Source organism: Chenopodium quinoa, unplaced genomic scaffold (genome assembly GCF_001683475.1).
Source record: "Chenopodium quinoa cultivar QQ74 unplaced genomic scaffold, ASM168347v1, whole genome shotgun sequence".
Lineage (NCBI taxonomy): Eukaryota > Viridiplantae > Streptophyta > Magnoliopsida > Caryophyllales > Amaranthaceae > Chenopodium > Chenopodium quinoa.
The window spans coordinates 519,290-540,160 of NW_018742770.1; the positions used below are offsets into that span (position 1 = coordinate 519,290).

The following is a 20,871-nucleotide window of genomic DNA, read 5'->3' on the forward strand; positions in this document are numbered from 1 at the left end:
AGCCAAAATCTGGGTTCAACAGCCAAGTCGAAAATAAAATTGAGTTTTAAAAGATAATTAAAACGAGCATCTAATCTAATTAGATGAACATGAACCAGAAAATTAAATTCTTTAAAACACCTTAATTAAACAACAATTTCAAAAATTAAAAGGAGCGTGGCTCCGATACCGCTGTAGGGTTTTGTAGTGACCCGACACTACGCGGAAGGAAACCCATCAAGACCCGCCCCTTAATTAAAGCAATTAAACAAGCATAATAAACTTAATCAAACAAGATTAAGAACAAGAATTATACCTTTGACGCGTGCTTCGCTCCTAAAGAGCTCTTACTACAAAATCCCGAAAAGACGAGATCTCCGACGGATCGTACCCTCGACCCGACCCGAGCGTCCCAAGTCTTGAAGGTTAGTCAAGACCCGGACAAAATTAACTATGAGTTTTATGAATCAAAGGTTTACTCTTTTCTAGAGTTGCCTTTTTAATTCCACTCAAGGTTATATCAAATCCCAATACCAAGCTTGGTATTTATAGGGAAATGTTCCGTTGATTTCCAATCTCCCATCAATGTGGGAGAGTTGGTAAAATTGACAATTATTTAATTCCAAAATTAAATAATTAATCAACTCAATCACAAATCGACACATGGCACAAATATAGAGAAAGCCAAGTGAGGACCAAGGCTTGGGGGGACCATTGCCTTGATCCTCAAGGCCATGTATTGGTCCCCACACACCATGCCCAAAATCGGGTCTAGGTGTGCTAGCTGGCTGCCAGCTGGGGCTGCCAGCTAGCGTGCCTTGCTGCCCAGCACCCAGCCAGCCAGCCAGTGCACGCTGCTGCTGGGCTGTGCTGGTGCTACGTGCTGGCGCTGGGCGCTGCTAGCACCTAGTGCTGGCACTGGCCCCCAGCAGCCCCACGCACACACGCACACTCTTCGCGCCTCATTGCTAGCACAGCCAGTATGCGTGCTGCTAGCGAGCCACGCATGCTGGCCGCACTGTCTCTCGCACCATGCGCACACACACGCCTCCCAGCCCACACGCATCAATGTGCCTGTAGTGTGAGGCTTAGCATCACGCTTGCGCCCAGGCTCTCCCATGTGGTGCGATGCTTGGTGCTGTCATGCGAAGCCTAGCACACAAGCATCCACGCACATGGTGCGCCATTGTTAGGCAGCCAACCATGCTAGCACTTGGTGCTTGCGATGGTGCTGCCACGCAAGGCACGCACGCACGCAGCACCCAGTGCTTGCCATGGTGCGCCTGGTGCCTGTGATGGTGCTGCCATGCCAGGCACGCACACACGCAGCACCAGGGCCTGCGATGGTGCGCCTGGTGCGCCCATTGCTGGCGATAGGTGCCATATGCACCCAGGAACCCACGCTAGCACACTGCTAGATGCGATGGGCTGCCTGGTGCTTGTGTGGCTTGCGATGGATGCCATGCGCACCCAGGCACCCATGCTAGCACGTTGCTAGCTTGCGATGGGCTGCTAGGTTGCGCCTAGGCTGCGATGGTGCCTAGGACACCATGGTGCGCCTAGCACTCACATGGCGCGCCTAGGCTTGCGTTGAGCTAGCCTAGCCTAGCCTAGCTATGGCTACGCTCATACTTGTCGTTTGTGATTTTGCGACGTTCGGTCTCGACGCCCTAGGCTCAATTTCCGACGTCTGTATTCGTAAAACTCTGTCGACTCATTAAATCCTTTCGGATTAATTCGTCGTCTCGGATCGGAGATTCGATTGGGTTCGACCCGAAGGGTTCTGTTAAGATCAAGCTGTAATATCAATTGTATCTCGATATTACTGATCGGAAGCGGCCTCCACCTAGGCATTCCGATCACTTGATCTTACTGAAGAATTAGCTCTGTAATAATTCTGAACCCTCTATCGGAATAATACACTTGTTGGAAGGACACCATTCCTTTTAGAGTGAAGCAAGCAAGATATTCCCGCCTTCTCATCTTCAAATGGGATTCCGAGAAGCTGCACGTGTTTGAAGAGTTTAGTCATTCCAAGCACATGAGCTCGGAGGGGCATGCCGGGTCTCAATTTGGCATTGTAGACCTTTGTCCAAAGCCGGCGCCTTTCCTTAGCAAGACATCCCACGTTTGGTGGCTTTATCCTCATGTTTGAAAGTGACCTAGTCAAGTCAAGCACGAGGCCATCAAAGTTGCCATTGTCACTCTTGGTAACTCTTACATTGACAACGTCCTCAAGTGCTTTGAGGAACATGTCCGGGAGATAGGAGGTAAGACTTTCCTTCAATTGGAAGACCATTCTTCATGAGCCTCATCGGTCATGATTCCTTTGGCAAAGAAGCTTGGAATGGGAGTATCAAGAGTATACTCCAAGGAACAATTTCGAAGAGTTCTCCTAAGTTCCTCCTCCCATTCCTTGAAGTTGACCAAGTTTAAGGAAAAGGCCAACTTCTCGGGGAGTTCCGGGCACATATGGTTGTTGTTTGAGTTACTTGCAGACATGGTTCTACAATTGAAAGAATTTGAAATGAAAACCCATTCATAAAACAATAAGTTGAAATTTAAAACGTTCATGCATATTTTCAATCTTATTGAGCATTTTATCCACGCATTTATAAAATTGTCCCTTTGGGCGAGAATAAAATGATTCCGAGATCCCAAAGATCAAGAAATGGTTAAGCATGCTTTGGCTTGTCTTAATCATTAAATATCTTAAGGTAAGCAATCCAATTGCTAATAGCTCCAAGCTACTCTCGGTTTGATAAAATGTCGCATCTAATGCATCTTTGACATTTTATCTCTTTTGCCACGACATCTAAGGACTCCTCACTGATATCGTTGAGCTTAACCAAGACAACTTGTATACCTAGTATACCTTACGTTCCTAGGGAAGTAGTGATGTCTCGCTTTGGCGTAATCCATCACGTACGCGCATTAGTTCGGTAAGTGTTGTTCTTGGAACAACAAATTTTAGCTCAATATTAATAAGGGACCTAGGTTTTCTATGTTGGTTGATTTAAGTGAACTTAACTAATCGTCGCAACATATAGAAATCCTAGACATGCATCTAGCAATTATATATAACAACAAAATATATAAAGCATAAAATGATGCATTTGGCAACTAGCATGACCCCTTAAAATCTTCAATTTCCACGGGTCTTCATTTTGGCTCGTCTTCATCGAAACACCGTCTTGAGACATCTTGGCCAAAAATAAAATAAAGCTAGCTAGAACGACTAAGATTAATCTAATAGTACTAAAATACTTAACGGTTCGCAGGCCGTATTTAGATTTACAAAAATACATAACGGAACGCAGTCCGTATTTTCTATCCTAATCGGGCCCCCACTAGTTGCCATATTCAAAGACCTGTTTTGAAAACAATCTTCCATTCACCCATTCACTATTTGTGAATGGCCCATGCAATTTTACGAAATACATAATTAAACACGCAAAACTAGTAACTAACTTAGGTGGTTAATCCAATTAACGCGCCTAGTTAAAACTAGTCAAAGTTGTTTAATCCATTATTTCTAAACGCAAAACGCTCACGCAATTAATTAAGCTCCCACTAAATTCCACATCCATACTTAATTAATCCAATTAATTAAGTCGGCATATCCCAAAAATTGTCAAAATTTTGCAAAATCGAAAATCGAGGTTTTTAACCTTGTTAAAATAATTATTTAAAATTATTAAAACGGCAAGATTTTCGCAAAATCACATAGCCCAAAACTAAGCAACGAAGCCTCACCCAAGCATGGTGCATTGCGCACCATGGCTGCTAGGCAGCAGTGGGCTGGCTGGCTGGGGCTTGCTGCCTCGCTGACAGCAGCCTATGCCACACAGCACCAGCAGCATCAAGGGCTGGGCTAGCGCTTGGTTCTAGCGTGTTGCGCCCAGCGTAGCACACTACGCTGGCCAGCACCACGCATGCCTGCTCGCATGCTGGCGCCTGACAGCAAGTAAGGCTAGCTGGTGCCTGTTACCACGCTGCCTAGCAGCGCCCCTAGCACCAAGCAACCAAAGCCACTGCCCAAGCCCAGCCTTAGCACCCCTCGCAACACAGCCACACAACATTGATGCTCAGGCATGCGCACTATACGCAGCCTACATGTGGGCTGCTACGCAGCCCGGCTAGCCTTGTTGACGCTTGCGGTTTTACATCGATTTGCGTGCATTTTATTCGAAATTTTAATTCCGATTTATGTGTGGCATAAATTAATTCTAAATTACATTTTAGAATCAACTTTGAGGAAAAATAAAATAAAATAAAATAAGTCTAACTCAAATAAATTTAATTTTATTGGTGCACAAGCCTAAATTATCCAAAACTTTTATTTTGAACAAAATTAGGTCTTTCTTAATGCTTGAAATAAAATGAGCTATGTCCATAATTAATCTTGCCAATATGCAAATTAATAAAGGATTTGAGAAATGGGAGTTGGAAAAAATAAACTAATCATCTAATGAAAAAATTTCCAACTTTCATACTTGTGTAAAATACCAAGATTACATCTTCCAATATGAAGATTAATCAAATTTTACTCACAAGTATTTGAACTTGATGGATTTTAATCAACCGAACATGAAAAATCCAAACTTTGTTCAATATGGAATTTAAGGTTAGGGTTCTAATCATTTAAACCTTTAAAGATTAGAACTTTAACATTATAGGAACCTAAAATTACAAGATCACAACAAGCTTTCATATTTTATTGCAATTTATTTGCAAAATTTGTGAAAAACAAGTTTATGTGAAAAATGGTATATCAACTTAAGCACTAATAAAAACTCCATTATTATGCTTAAGGATATTTTAAAACCAGTAGATTAGTGATGCAAATGTGCATTTAATCTAACCTTGTAATGCTTGCATTAATCAAGGCTTAAAAAGAATTTAAATATTCGTTGAAAAACGAAAAACCCTAGAAAAATTCTGGTTCGAATTAGGCTTCTGGACAACTTTCAAAGAGGAGTGAATCCTTACCAGAATGTCGATTTCACCCAAAAATCACTATTTTTAAGCCAAAATCTTGGTTCGACAGCCAAATCGAGAATAAAATCGAGTTTTAAAATTAATTAAAACGAGCATCTAATCTAATTAGAAGAACATGAACCAGAAAAATAAATTCTTTTAAACACCTTAATTAAAGAAATTAATTGCAAAAATTAAAAGGAGCGTGGCTCCGATACCGCTGTAGGGTTTCGTAGTGACCCGACACTACGCGGAAGGAAACCCCCCAAGACCTGCCCCTTAATTAAAGCAATTAACAAGCATAATAAACTTAATCAAACAAGATTAAGAACAAGAATTATACCTTTGTTGTGTGTTTCGCTCCCGAAGAGCTCTTACTTCAAAATCCCGAAACTACGAAATCTTCGACGGATCGTACCCTCGACCCGACCCGAGCGTCCTAAGTCTTGAAGGTTAGTCAAGACCCGGAAAAAACAAAACTATGAGTTTTACGAATCAAATGTTTACTCTAATTATAAGAGTTGCCTTTTTAATTCCACTCAAGGTTGTGTTGTTTCCCAATACCATCCCTTTGGTATTTATAAGCAAATGCACCCTTGATTTCCAATCTCCCATCAATGTGGGAGAGTTGGTAAAATTCAATAATTTATTTAATTCTAAATTAAATAAATAATCAACTTAATCACATTGCGACAAGTGGCACAATCACATGCTTGAGTGATGGCCAAGGCTAGGAGGGGGGGACCATTTGCCTTGCTCCCCAAGGCCTTGATTTGTTCCCCACATCCATGCACAAAACCGAGTCAAGGAGGGCTAGCTGGCTTCCAGCTAGGGCTTCCAGCTAGCACTGCCTTGCTGCCCAGCACCCCAGCCAGCCAGTACGTGCTGGTGCTGGGTTGTGCTGGTGTTGTGTGCTGACGCTCGTGCGTGCTGGTGCTAGGCGCTGGTGCGTGCTGGCGCTGGCCCTAGCACTCCCACGCACTGCCTCGCACACTCACACACTCCCAAACTACGCGCACCCACGCATCCATCCCCATGCTCGTAATGCCTAGCATGCGTGCTACTAGCGAGCCACGCATGCTGGGCTTGACGCTGCTTGCTAGCTCTTCCTCGCATACACTCGCACATCCACACGCACTAGCCTCGGCCATGCACCACGCACTATGCATACATCAGCCTCGGCCTTGCAACACGTACCACGCATGCGCCAGTGCCTAGCACTAGCTGTGCTTGGTGCGTGTGGTCCTGCCATGCGCGCCCAACATTGTGCTAGGGCTGCGACGGCACCCAGCCATCCTAGGGCACGCATGGTGCGCCTAGAGATGCTGCCTGGGCTGCGATGGTGCCCAGCCACCCTAGGGCACGCATGGTGCGCCTAGCGATGCTGTATGGGCTGCGATGGGCTGTGATGAGCTGCGATGGTGCGCCTAGCCATGCTAGGTGCATGCTAGCTCGAACTAGCCTAGCATCCACATGGTTAGACAATTGTGTTGCTACGGCTTCGCTCGTACTTGTCGCTTGTGATTTTGTGACGCTCGGCCTCGACGCCCTAGGCTCGATATCCGACGTTTGTATTCGTAAAACTCTGTCGACTCATTAAATCCTTTCGGATTAATTCGTCGTCTCGGATCGGTGATTCGATTGGGTTCGACCCGAAGGGTTCAGTTAAGATTAAGCTGTAATATCAATTGTACCTCGATATTACTGATCGGAAGCGGCCTCCACCTAGGCATTCCGATCATTCGATCTTACTGAAGAATTAACTCTGTAATAATTCTGAACCCTCTATCGGAAGAATACACTTGTTGGAAGGACACCATTCCTTTCAATTCGTACCATCATCCTCGAACATCCAGTCATGGTTCCATACCACTATGGAGTTAGCGATCTCTGTGATCGTGAATGGGGTGTAACCTTCACACCCGTGAACGGTTTACAAGTTCCTAAAATTTGTTGGCGACTCTTTTTCTCTAGCTTCTTTTCCTTGGAACGCCGCCATTCCTAAAAGCATGAACCACAGTAGGGCTCAATGAGTTTGAAAAACTCCCTAAAAATTTTTGCGACTCCACTGGGGAGGATATCTAAATTGATTCCTAAATTTATTTTAGCATGCAATTGATTAGAATGAGTTGATGGACTTGGAAGTTTCAAGAAATTCATGCGCGTAATTTTGATTAACATTGTGGCATAAGCATAAAAAGGTTCGCATTGGAAAGACCATCCGTAATGCGTTAAAAACATAGGACATACACGTAGGAAAAGCCGGGAATATTTTTCATAACTAAAATCGAAAAGACGCTATGAGAAATTGGAAAAAACATCGAAAATTGAAACTGCCGCAGAACGATAAAACTATCGCATGACGTTAAAAACCATCGCCGGAGGATATTTTTATCGCGTCGCGATAGAGCTATTGCTGGACGATGGTCCCTACCTTCCAGCGATGGAGGAGGTGGGACATCTTAGACCCATTAACCTATGTAATACCATATACAAATGTGTTTCTATGTGTATGGTGAACAGGGTCAAGCAGGTCCTCAAAGCTCATTTCATATTTTCAACATGCTTTTGTACCTAGTAGACATATGTCGGATAATATTCTACTGAGTCATGAGCTTTAACATCAGATAAATAGCATATGTAAGGGTTAAGATTTGGTGACAGTAAAAATAGACATGAGCAAAACTTATGACAAGGTTCGGTGGGATTCCTCAGTTAACATTCTAAAGAAGTACGGGTTTTCGGATTATTGGATCTCTTTGTGTGCGCAGTGTTTCACTGCGGTTTCTTATAAGTGTAGGCGCCTACTTTTGGCCTCTCACTAGGCGAAAATTGGTAATCAGCACCGGTTCAAAACCCCCATTTAGCACTGGTTTTGAACCGATTCTTATTTAAGGGATGCCAAAACCCAAGACTTTTCGCACCGGTTCAAAACCAGTGCGAAAATAGAATTTTCACACCGGTTCTTGCTGTGAACCGGTGCGAAAAATTCCCAACAAAAATTTAAAAAAAAAAATACTTTTAGCACCGGTTCTTGCAGTGAATTGATGCAAAAAATGGCCCAAAAAATAAAAATAAAAACTTTTAGCATCGGTTCTGTTTCAAAACCGGTGCTAAAAATGCCCCAAAAAATTTTTAAAAAAAAATTATTTTTGCATTTTTTTCACTAAAATTGATATATAAACACAAACATATATATAAAGTTACATATTTTCATTAAAAAAAGCCGTAATATTACAATTTTCGTCCAAAAAAATTAAATAAAAGAAAATTCTGTATATGAAATTACTCTGTAATTTGTTCATATATGCCTTCATGGTGATGGATGAGTTGCTGTGGGGTGCTGGGTGGGTTGCTAGCTGCTGTTTGTTTTTCTCTTGTGGTGCTGCTGCTGTACTGTTGTTGCTGCTTTGGTTATGGCTTGCTGGTTGTGTGTTGTTGTTGTTCCTTGCTGCTGCCATTGCTCGTTTGTATTGCTGGCTGAATCAGCATGCAGAACCACGAAAAAGAATCAGAACAAACACACTATCAATCATACAAAAACTCAAATCACTGAACGAGTTTAAACACTTGAACTGACCACTTTTAACACAAAATTGGAGCTCATTTGTGGAAGTCCCCTGCAAGCTAGCTCGAAAAGCTCCCTCCAAAACAAGCAACACCAAAATGTAAGGCTTTATTTTAAAAGCGGGAATACGATTCTTAAGGGAATAGGCACAGGGTAATTTAAACTCAAAACAACCTAGTGAGGGATGCAACATTGTAACCAAGGACTGAAGTTAATCATTCAATGTCTAGGTTCGAGGAAAAACAGATACGGAAAAACCAAATAAATTGAACCAATAATTCGAAGCGCATTTTGTCATAGACATCAAACCAATTGAACCAATTTAACAAATACCAGAATAAGATTTGACTGTTAGATACTTAGATTACCTCTTTCCTACCGAGTTGCAAGCAAAACTGATTCAGTAATGAAAGCTTTGCCTGCCTGACTTGGCAATACACCACAGCCTTAGGAATTGAGTTCTTTAGTGTTTCTGACACCATATTGACATAAGAGGCCACATTCGAGCTAATCTTTAGGTAGTAAGCTTCTGTATATGGAACCACATTTGTTGCAGAGAGCTTTCAAAAGAAATCAGGAGTGATATATGAGGATACTATCTCTACTAACCGCAAAGTTGTCTTTTTGCTCTCTTCACAAAACCTCATTAGTGCTGAATTTGCAGCTGATGCTATCTCATATTGAAGAGTAGGGAAGCACTTTAATTCCTGAGTTGCAAAAGCATAGATAAAAACTCCTTTCATTTATGTACTGTTTGTATATTTCTACCAAGGAAGATTTATCAACTTAAAAAAAAAAAAAAGAGGGGAGGGATTTGTAAAGTGTACAAGGGTGTGCATATAAAGGGTTTAATCTCTCAGAAGTTAAGTCTGAGCCTCTAGGTCTGCAAAGCTTTTATAGTAATAGCGATACGTAGCAAGTTGCTGTCAACCAATAACAAGACAGAAATTTTAACTTTCCATCCTGCCCCCTCAAAAAATAAATATAAAAAATAAAATAAAAAAAAAAAAAAAAAAACTTTTTCCTCTCTTGATTCTTTAGAGAGACTAGGTAACCATGAGCTTATAAAGCATTTTGCAGCTCAACTAAATATCTATTTAAGGCCCACCATCCTAAATTATTTCTATTGTAAATACACTAAATACATCTCAGCAAGTGACAATGTAAAGACTTGGCAATGTACTCATGTCATAGTCTTCCTAAGACTTCATAAAATGCATATCATTAGAAATATGAAACAATTATCTAAGTAGAATTTTAATCTCCTTTCTCAGAATGGTATACAATTTCACACACATGTTAAGGCAGAAAGTGTAAACTAGAAATCAGACCACAAAACTACAGGGAATAAGTAAACTGCATTCAAAGCCTTATAACAAATTAAAAGCATATCATATAGGGTAGCAATAAATCAATCCCGACATCTCTCATTCATCATGCTAACTGCTATCTAACATAACTATGGTGATACGAGTACAAAGTGAGATATATGATGATCCAGTTGAGGCTTAAGACTCACCAAGTCATCAAACATCCTGTAGTGAAAACCATTCAGATACCAAATTTCTTGCCCTAAGGAAATATACCATGGGAAAACAGGAGCAGTGAAAATATAAACACCACACAGCTAGTAAAACTGGAAACAACAAATCAGAAGAAATAAAATAAATGAAAATGAAAATTAAAGTAACATACATGGTCCAGTAAAGGAGACATGGTAACAGCATTCACAAGTCGCTCTGTACTGTAGGATTTAAGGAGAGTTAAAGTCCTTGTGTCCTAGAGCTGAAGAAAGAAAACTAACCATGTTAGTAAAAAAACAAACAAAAATCAAAACAGTATCTTAATTCATTCAAATATCATGAGATATACAACCTTTGCTAATTTATCCAGAGAGCCAGTAAGGAAATGTGACTTGTCTGCAGATAGACAAAAGTGATGTAATTGCTTTCGTGTGACCATATTTATGGTCCTTTGTAGACATCATCTCTTGGCCTGCCTGCAATTTGGAGCACTAAATATCAAACATGGCAAAAGCAGCAAAAAGAACTCAAGCGTACGTAAATCATATAACAGAATTTTAAGGCACACTGTTCTTTCATGAAGTTCCAAGACTCAAGGCTATGTGGATACAATTATATAACAAACAGAAATGATACAATTGGTAGTGCTTCTTACCACAAGATCCCAGACACGGATGATAGCATCTTCGCCACAACTAATTATAGTGCTGTTTAAAGGCCCCCAAATAGCTCTATTAATTCTTCCATTTGGACCCTTGATGACAAGAACTGGCCTATCACTCTCTGCAAATCAATGTAAACAATGATGTCATCTTTGGGAGCAGATTTCAAGGATAATAAAGTGAGAAGGGATAAATGTTAATGGATATACACACAAATTCATAGACAAGTAATGTTAGCGTAAATGCCTTAAAGCAAAAGGCCTGCATGTTTCTTATAAGTTTCATCAAACCACAGCCCGAAAATAAGTGTCCAGAATAGCTTTACAAATAAACTGATAAACTACCTGCCCAGCGCTAACTTTTGGCTTCTTATACAGATTGAACATCCACATGAAGGTAACAAGCACTGACCCAACAACAAATTGAATCAATGTGATTGTCACGGGATAATGAAATGCCTTCAGAACCTGTAGGAAAAAACATCATACATCACTAAAGCAAAAGCTGATGCAAGCAGAGAATCACTGCTTTGTATCAATGTTTACCTATGTGCCTCAGATCAATACAATTTTCCATGAAACATGTACTAAGAACTTTTTTTATATACATGCAACAAGTCTGTAAAACAGAGTGACGCATCCTTATACAGTTGCACCAGTACATCTCAAAGAAACAAAAACAAAATCACAGCAATCACACACTAACACACACAGTACACAAGAAATCTTCAATAATCAACAAATATCAAACAAAATTAAACTAAAAATTAGGGTTAGCGGCGGAACATACAATGCACAAGGAGGCAAAATCAGTGTTTTCTGGATCTTCCAGGAAATTGTTGCTGCTTCTCAGTTGCAACTCTGAAAATTCAGTACACCTAAAATAGAAATATCAACAAAAGTAAATGAGAGAAAATTGAAACGAAGAAGATGAAGAAAAAGAGTGTGATTGGTGGTACCAAAGCTATGACATGAGCAGCGATGAGAAGGACGATAAAATTGCAGATATTGAATGAAAAATGTTTTTGAAAACCCTAGCCATCAATGGAAACACTTGCGGCGCAGTGGCGGAAAAGGAGATCGAAGAAAAAGGGGGGAATTAACGATAAACCCTAGAAAAAGAAGGTCGTGCCGCCGTGACAAGGAGGCCGTTGTGGTGGAGGTGGAGTTGTGCGTGCTTCAATGACAAACCCTAGATTACCACAACCCTAAAATTACTAAATTGAAAAGCAAATCAACGACAAACCCTAGATTGCGAAGGAATTCAATAGGTTAAGAAGACTACAAAAAAAATCTGACCTCGAAGCTGCTTCAATGGAGGTGAGAAAGCTCAGAATCTACTTCAATGGAGATGGAGGAGAGATATGGAGAGAGAAGGAGGTGCGGCTGCTTCAATGGAGTGAAAAAGCTCAATGGAGAAGGTGAAAATTCAGAGGTGGTTGAAGAGAAGGCGAAAACGAGGGAAAAAAGAAGATGAAAAAGCAGGGGGAAAGAAAGAAAGAAGAAGATATACATACACTGCACGGTTTTTTTTTTTTTTTTATTTTGCACCAGTTTGAACCGATGCTAAAACACTATTTCGCACCGGTTTGGTCTGAACCGATGCGAAATCCCTTTCTCCCTTCTTTTCCTCTTTTTTAATTCGCATCGGTTTGAACCGGTGCGAAAAAGATGATTTCGCACCGGTTTAATAGGAACCGGTGCGAAAAGTCTTTTTCCCAATCCCGCCCATTTCTTTTACCACCGGTTTTTAAGAATTGGTGCAAAAAGTGCGGTGCCTATTTCATTTTTTTCTACTAGTGTCCTGTCCCGATGGGAAGTGCGATGATGTTACAAAAACTCGTTCTTCATGCTAGATCGAAGTTGAAGAGTTTATGGACACCGAAATGCATTATGAAGTAAGTTAGAACTCGTATTTGAGAACAAATTATCTTAGATCCTATTCCAATTACTAATTAGTCTTAAAACATTTTCAAACATGTTTAATCTTGATTAATAACGAATCTAAATGCGTCAAATGCTGTGATTGGATCAAATGGATCTTACATTGTTGAAAACCGAGCCATTCAAAATAGTTAACCACATAATATCCATTCAAAGCTTATATAGATGGATATCCCTTTCAAAGAGCTTTCTAATTATATATTATAAGCCCAATTCTAAGTTAAAACGAAGAAGTTAAATCAGGCCCTAAAACCGACACCCTTGCACGCAGACGGCCATATCTTTTGATTCATAACAGATTTTAACCTAATTTCAACGGCATTGGAAAGTAGACATTCATATCTTTCCAATTATATCTTATTTCTCTTAATTCGACTTTGTAATCAAAAGTTATGGAAGTTTTAAAAACGCGTTTTCGTATAAAGCAAATCGCACCGCGCGCAATTTTCAAAGTTGTGCGCGCTTGCCGCGCACAAGTCCCAGAGTTGCGCCCGGCACTCCAGCGCAACTTTGAGAGTTGCGTGCGCCCCCTAACGCCGCGGTTCTTCGTTAGCCTTAAACACAACAGAAAAATCAGAATTAAAACCCTAGAATTCTAAAAACTGTAATCTCCAAAATTCTCTATTACTATCATACTACTTTTCCCCTCTCTTCCCAACTACTCTTCAACCCTAATTTATTCCATTGACGTCCTTGGAGGTACAAAGAAGGAGGGAAGTCCATAAACGCCCAAAACGGAGATCTAGCAAAAAGGAGAATAGTTAGTTTCCTGAGCACTTAGTTAAATCACTTTTCCTTTCTTGTTTAAATAACTTTAATCAATTAATTATTGTTAACGTTGTTTGTTCACTTTAAATAAAATCTAATTAATTAATTCACGTAGTATTATTTCGTTAAACGAAGAGTAGAATTGGAATAATTAAATTTTGTTTTATCACCTAAGTCAAGGCGAATATTGTTTATTTTATTCTTTTCAAGAATTCAATTAAAAAAGAATAACGACATTCGTTGTAATGTAGACTTTTTGTGATTAATGTTTCTATTATACATATATTATTTGGTAATAAAATTGTGAAAAAGGAAGAGCTAGTAGAGGCCGCACTAGGGCTAGGAAATGGGATCCCCAACGACGAGCCACCCTCCTCACAGTGGCGACTCCACTGGGGACTTAGAGGTTACAATATTAGCTTTTGGTTGAGGTTCTAGGTTTCCCACTTAGGTTACCTATGAGTTGTAATGAAAGGCTAACCTGGATAATCTCTAGTTAGAGAGAGAGACTCGGACGCATAATATCTTCCTTTTCACAAAAGTAAAAACCAAATAAGCAACATTGTATCATGTATAATTATCGTACACTTTAAACAATGATGATTGGCTCATTCACTAATGTTTAGGGTAAAAATACCCTATGCCGCATGGCTCAGTAGTATGATGACACGTGGCAGCCCATCAGAGGCCCAACGGGATCCAATCGGATGATAACACGTGGCATCAAAACCCTAATCAGGGAGCATGCCTCCCCCACTATAAATAGAGGAATCCTCCTCATTTATTGGAGATTCATAAATACATACACGAAACCCGAGCAATATTAATTGCGGAATCTCTCTGAATTAGTGAGAAAAACACATTTACTTTTCGCCCGTTTACTCATCCGGAATCATAATAACCCAACCGGAGTTTCGTGGTTTTTGCAGGTACAGAAGTCAGACGCGCATACTCCGTATTGTAACTCTTCTGATGCTGGACCGAATGCAGAGGACAGCCGGCCTACGGCTGACTCCGAGGTCCATACTGACCATGAAAGTGGAAGTGGTGACGACTTCAATGTCGAAAACTATATGGCCCCAGACGGGTCATTCCGCTCTAGACGCACCCGTTCCAAAGAAAAGAAGGAACGAGGCCAAGACAGCAACCCAGGCAGCAAGCACACTGGACAACCCCAGGCGGCGGAGGGGGTAGCCCTTGTCACCAGAGACGAACTCATGAATCTTATGACTAGTTTCAAGGGGGAAATCAAAGACATAATCAAAAAGTCAGCTGGCTCAAGCAAGGGTCAGTCGGCAAAGAAGCCTTCTCCCTCCGGGAAGAAGCAACTCAAAGACCGGGTGCCTACTCCGCACCCCAAACCTAAGGGGACGGATGGGCCCCTGATCGATCTCTCAAAGCTTCGTTTCCCTGAATCAGGGCAACGGAAGGCCATCCAGCATACACAGCCGGATGGGTCAAAACAGACCTTCTCTGACGCCTTGTTGTTAATCCAGGAGAAGAAAAGTCAGAGTATGTCTCAGTCGGCCTCAACGTCGACCTACTCAGACAGTTTCCGAAATGCTTCAATGAAGCACTCGGAGACGTAACAAGGGAGTCAGTCGCGCGGCGTGTCCGCACGTACTGGCCCTCACGTGATCCAACAGGCTCCGTATGTGCCCCAACAGCAATACGGCCCGTATGGATCTCCATTCATGCAGTCGGCTCCCTTCGAGGGTCAGGTGGCATATCAGGTCCAGCCTATGGACTGGCAGCTCCGGCTGCTAAACCTAGGGGAACAGCCTTCGGCTTTCTCCCGGGAAATAACCGAGGCGGCACAGCCGGCCAAGGTTAAAAATGTGTTGGTTGGTGCCTACGACGGTACAACCAACCCGGAATACCACCTAATGGCATACACCAACCTCATGTATTTACAGGTGTTGGATAAGGCCGCCTGGTGCAGATGCTTCCCGGCTACCTTGAAGGGCATAGCCCAGCGATGGTTCGGCAACCTGCCGGATGGGTGCATCAACAACTTCAAGACGCTTGCATACTTGTTTGCGTCCAACTTTTCCATGAATATCCCTACTAAAAAGACAAGTCTCGACCTAGGGGCAATCCAGTAGGGTGACAAGGAGGGTCTCCGGTCCTATGTCAGACGGTTTAACCTGATGAGAATTCAAATTCAGGGGCTGTCTGACGAAGTTGCATATACAGACTTCTTCAAGGGTCTGAAGGATGGGTCAACTTTCAAATTTGATCTTGTCCGTAAGAGGGTGGCTACCCTCCAAGAGGCGTTGATGGAGGCGGAGGCCTATATACAGGCAACAGAGCTCTGCGCCATCAAGCATCCGTCGGAACCCAAGCGGTCTGACAGGAGAGACAGCCGGCCTACCCAGCCGGCCAAAAAAGAAGAAAAGAAAAGAAAAGAAGTATGGGCATCTGACCGCCCAGGTCAGCAGTCCCAGAAGAAGCAGAGGAAGTTTGAACCGTATGTCCCCAAGTACGAGTTCAAAAAAGACTGCTCCTCCATCCTCATGGAGATAAAGGACCAGTTAACAATTGAAAAAACCGGCTGCAATGAAAAGCTCTATCAAGAACAGAGACAAAAGCAAGTATTGTCAGTTCCATGAGGACGTTGGCCATGACACCAAAGGTTGCTATAGCCTCAGGCGACTATTGGACCGTCGGGCTGATGAAGGGGCCCTGGAGTCCTATCTGGTGAAGTCCAAGGGCAACCCCAAACCAAGTGGGGGACAGCCGTCCAAGAAACCGGCTGCTAGCTCTGAAACGGATGAAGAGCACATCTTCACCATAACAGGCGGCTTAGCAAGCGGAGGTCCCACCATCTTAACATCCGAAAATCATCCAACCCAGAGGATGAGGGTCGGGCGTCGCAAGACACCTTCCTTGAGGTCTTCATCTCTGAGAAGGATAGGGGCATGGTCAGGCGGCCTCACGATGACCCCATTGTCATCGAATTTAAAGTTTCCAATCAACGAGTTGGCCGGATCTTAATCGATACCGGGAGCTCGTTTGACCTGATCAGCTACCAGTGCTTGACAAAGCTCAAGTAAAAGCCTAGCAATATGCACAAGGCTCCTCACCCCCTAGTCGGCTTTGGGGGAGGAGTAGTGCATCCGGTGGGCAGGATTGACCTACCCATCCGGCTAGGGGACAAGGGGGAAAGACGACACATGGTCGTCAAGTTTTTGGTGGTCAAGGAATTGACCGCCTACAACCTTATTCTGGGCCGTCCTATCCTCAACAAGTCCAAGGCAGTCATCATCCCCTCTCTTATGCTGATCAAGTTTGAGAGGGATGACGGATCAGTGGGTGCCCTAAGCGGGGACCAGAAGACGGCTAGGGAGTGTTACCTCTCAGACGTCAGGCCGACTGTTATTGCAGCCGGTCATATCCAGGAACTTGCTGACCTTGAGGACTCAAAAGTTGCACCTGCTACCAAGGCAGTCGGCAAAAAGCGAAAGGCGGACCAAATGGCCCCCGCCAGAAAAACAAAATAGCAATCACTGACCAGGGAAAGGCCGGATGACTCCCGACCCCAGACGGCCGGTGAAAGCATTGATGTCGTCTTGGACGATAGCCGCCCTGACAGAACCGTCAAAGTTGGGACGGTTGCTTTTGAAAAATTGGGGGCAAGCCTGCTCCAACTTTTAATAGAATTCAAAGACATTTTTGCCTTTGAAGAGGAAGAGATGCCAGGCGTCAGCCCGGATCTATTTGTCCACAGGTTAGCCGTTGATCCTAAAATAAAGCCGGTTAGGCAAAAGAAGAGGGATCATGGCGAGGAGAGGTCTCAGGCGGCAGCCGCTGAGGTCAAAAAGCTCCTAGACGTCGGGTTCATTCGGCAATGCTACTACCCGGATTGGGTAGCAAATGTTGTCCTTGTCAAGAAGCCGAATGGTACCTGGCGGATGTGTGTAGATTACACGGATCTGAACAAGGCATGTCCGAAGGATAGTTATCCCCTTCCAAAGATCGACAGCCTGGTCGACTCTATAGCCGGTCATGCCTTGATGAGCTTCATGGAAGCCTACTCAGGCTTCCATCAGATCCCCCTGTGGAAGAAGGATCAGGAGAAGACGGCCTTCGTCACTGATCAGGGGTTGTACTGCTACACGGTGATGTCGTTTGGGTTAAAAAATGCGCCTGCTACCTTCCAACGAATGATAAACACGGTTTTCATCAATCAAATCGGAAGGAATGTAGAGGCGTACATTGATGACATGATAGTCAAAACCAAGCTACAGGCGGATCACCTAGCCGACCTCCGAGAAACCTTCACCACCCTCAGGCGGCATAAGGTCATGATTAATCCCAAGAAGTGTGTCTTTGGTGTTGAGTCTAGGAAGTTTCTCGGATTTTTGATTGATCAAAGAGGCATAGAGGCCAATCCAGAAAAGGTCCAGGCGGTGATTGACATGAAATCACCCCGAACAGTCAAGGAGGCCCAAAAATTAACCGGTTGCCTGGCGGCATTAGGAAGATTCCTCAGCCGGTCAGGTGACAAGTGCATTTACTTCTTCCAAGAAATCAGGAAGAGGTCTAGATTTGAGTAGTGAGAAGAGGCTGAGGCGGCATTTCAGAGGTTGAAGCAACACTTGCACTCTTTGCCAAGGCTAGATAGCCCCCTGCCCAAGGAGGTTCTCTACATGTACCTAGCCGTCTCAGATCACTCCCTTAGTGTTGTTCTCCTTGCTGAGAGAGACGGCAAACAACTATCGGTGTATTTCATCAGCCATATACTCAGAAATGCTGAGCTCCGGTACCCAATGATCGAAAATTTTGGGCTGGCTCTTTACAAAGCAATTAAGCGGTTGAAGCCCTAATTCTTGGCTCATCCGGTGACTGTCTATACTGATCAGCCACTCAAGCGTCCAATGACTACCATAGAGTCATCCGGCAGAATGATCAAGTGGGCTGTTGAAATGCAAAGCCTGGAGATAACTTTTGAACCTAGGCGGGCAGTGAAAGGTCAGGCGTTTGCCGACTTCATTGTTGAGATGACAAGGCCGGATCAGCCGGAAAATTCCGACCAAGTTTGGAAGTTATTTGTAGACGGAAGCTCTACCTCGAACGGTTGTGGTGCAGGTGTAATTTGCAAATTTCCGGAAGGGGATACCTATGAATATGCACTACGATTCAAGTTTCAAGATTCAAACAATGAAGCTGAGTATGAAGCCTTGCTAGCTGGTATACGCATGTGTAAGGCGGCAGGGGCAAGAAAAGTTAGCGCCTGTTCTGATTCTCAATTGATTGTGAGCCAATTTAATGGTGATTATGAGGCCACCCATCCGGCAATGATCAAATACCTTCAGTCGGTCAAAGATGAGGCGGGGACACTTGAGGAATTCCATCTAAGTCAGGTGGCCCCGGTCAAAAAATAATCAGGCGGATGCTCTGTCCAAATTAGCCTCATCCGCCACTTGTGATACGCCAAGGTCAGTCTTCTGGGAGGTCATGGAAAAAAGAAGCATTGAGCATGATCCCATTGGAGTTCTTGACCGAAGTTCTACCTGGATGGACCCCATCCGGGACTATTTGGTAGACGGCACTCTGTCAGATACCTCTTCAGAAGCGGCTGCACTTAAAAAACAAGCTTTGAGCTTTGAAATGTTCAAGGGAGAACTCTTCAGAAAGGGCTAACTCCAGCCGTTGCTGAAATGTGTTACCCCCGAAACGGGAAAAGAGGTGTTAGAGGACCTGCATGCGGGCTTTTGTGCGTCACATATAGGCGGCATGACTCTAGCAAAGAGGGCCAGGCGGCAAGGATACTTTTGGCCCACTCTTGAGTCCGGCGCCATGGAATTGGTGAAGAAATGTGACAAGTGCTAGAGATTTGGCCGGCTCATACACCGTCCGGCAACCGATCTTACGGCTATCTACAGCCCGGTTCCATTTGCAAATGGGGCATGGACATCTTGGGTCCTTATACGCCTGCCACAGGCGGCAAAAGATACATTCTGGTGGCTGTAGACTACTTCACCAAATGGGTCGAGGCAGAGGCGGTTAAAGGCATCAAGACAAAGGATGTCATCTCCTTAATTTGGAGGAACATCATCACCCGGTTTGGGGTTCCTATGTCTATGGTGTTTGACAACGGTCCTCAATTCGAAACGTCTGTCCTCAAGGATTGGTTGGGAGATCAGGGGATCTCACATTGTTTCGCATCTGTTAGCCGTGTAGGGTTTCGTAGTGACCCGACACTACGCGGAAGGAAACCCACCAAGACCCGCCCCTTAATTAAAGCAATTAAACAAGCATAATAAACTTAATCAAACAAGATTAAGAACAAGAATTATACCATTGACGCGTGCTTCGCTCCCAAAGAGCTCTTACTTCAAAATCCCAAAAAGACGAGATCTCTAACGGATCGTACCCTCGACCCGACCCGAGCGTCCTAAGTCTTGAAGGTTAGTCAAGACCCGGACAAAATAACTATGAGTTTTACGAATCAAAGGTTTACTCTTTTCTTAGAGTTGCCTTTTTAATTCCACTCAAGGTTGTTTCAATTCCCAATACCAAGCATGGTATTTATAGGGAAATGATCCCTTGATTTCATTCCCCAACCAATGTGGGAGAATGTTTTATTTGCTAATTAATTTATTTCTAAAATAAATTAATAAATAAATCTAATTACAATGCAACAAGTGTCAAATGGAGAGATAAGGTTAAGTGAGGACCATGGAGGGGTGGGGGGGACCATTGCCTTGCTCCCCAAGGCTTTCCCAAAGCCTTGGTCCACACCCTCACAAAACCGCCTCACCTAAGAGGGGTGCTGGGCTGCTGCCAGCTAGCACGCCAGCTAGCATGGTGCTGGCCAGCCCAGCCAGCTAGCATGTGCCTGCCCAGCAGCCTCGCATGCTTAGTGCTAGGCTGTGCTAGGAGTTGGTGCTGCTGGCTGCCCAACACAACCTATCGCACGCACACGCATCTTTCTCGCATCCTATTGCTAGCACAGCCAGCATGCGTGCTGCTAACGAGCCACACATGCTGGCCCCTTCCTTCGCACCATCCATGCTGCGCACCATGCATCCCTTGCACACGCATCAGCCACTGCCTAGCACTACTATGCTTGGTGCGAGACACGCACACATGCACCAGCATACGCATGGCACCTAGCACGCCAGCACTACTCGTCCATGCTTGCACAGCTACGTGCATCCAGGCCAGCAAGCACTAGCGATGTGCTTGGTGCGTGGCCTGCGATGGTGCCTAGCACTCACGCAAGGCCAGCACTGCCTTGCCAGCTTGTTGTGCTATGGTGCACACGCACACGCACTCACGCATGTGCCTAGCACTGCTATGGTGCTGTGCGTGGTGCTAGGGGGCTTTGATGATGCTCACACTTACGCACATGCACATGGGTGTTGTGCTTGGTGCGATAGGCTAGCGATAGTGCCCATGAGCACCCAGGCACCCAGGCTAGCACGTTGCTAGCTGCGATG

At 43.7% G+C, this 20,871-nt stretch overlaps 1 long non-coding RNA gene across 3 annotated transcripts; it reads right to left on the reverse strand.

Annotated features, from left to right (window-relative positions):
• Positions 1-8,174: 8,174 nt before the first annotated feature.
• On the reverse strand, positions 8,175-12,386 carry LOC110724567. 3 transcript variants are annotated; one of them, XR_002512009.1, is made up of 9 exons: positions 12,011-12,386; positions 11,671-11,903; positions 11,502-11,589; positions 11,057-11,179; positions 10,706-10,833; positions 10,403-10,526; positions 10,223-10,312; positions 8,540-9,234; positions 8,175-8,439 (listed from the first exon to the last, which is right to left on the reverse strand). It is a non-coding gene; the product is annotated as an uncharacterized LOC110724567 (long non-coding RNA). The 3 variants fall into 3 exon arrangements; XR_002512008.1 differs by having other exon boundaries at positions 10,047-10,312; XR_002512007.1 differs by having other exon boundaries at positions 8,540-10,312.
• Positions 12,387-20,871: the final 8,485 nt, after the last annotated feature.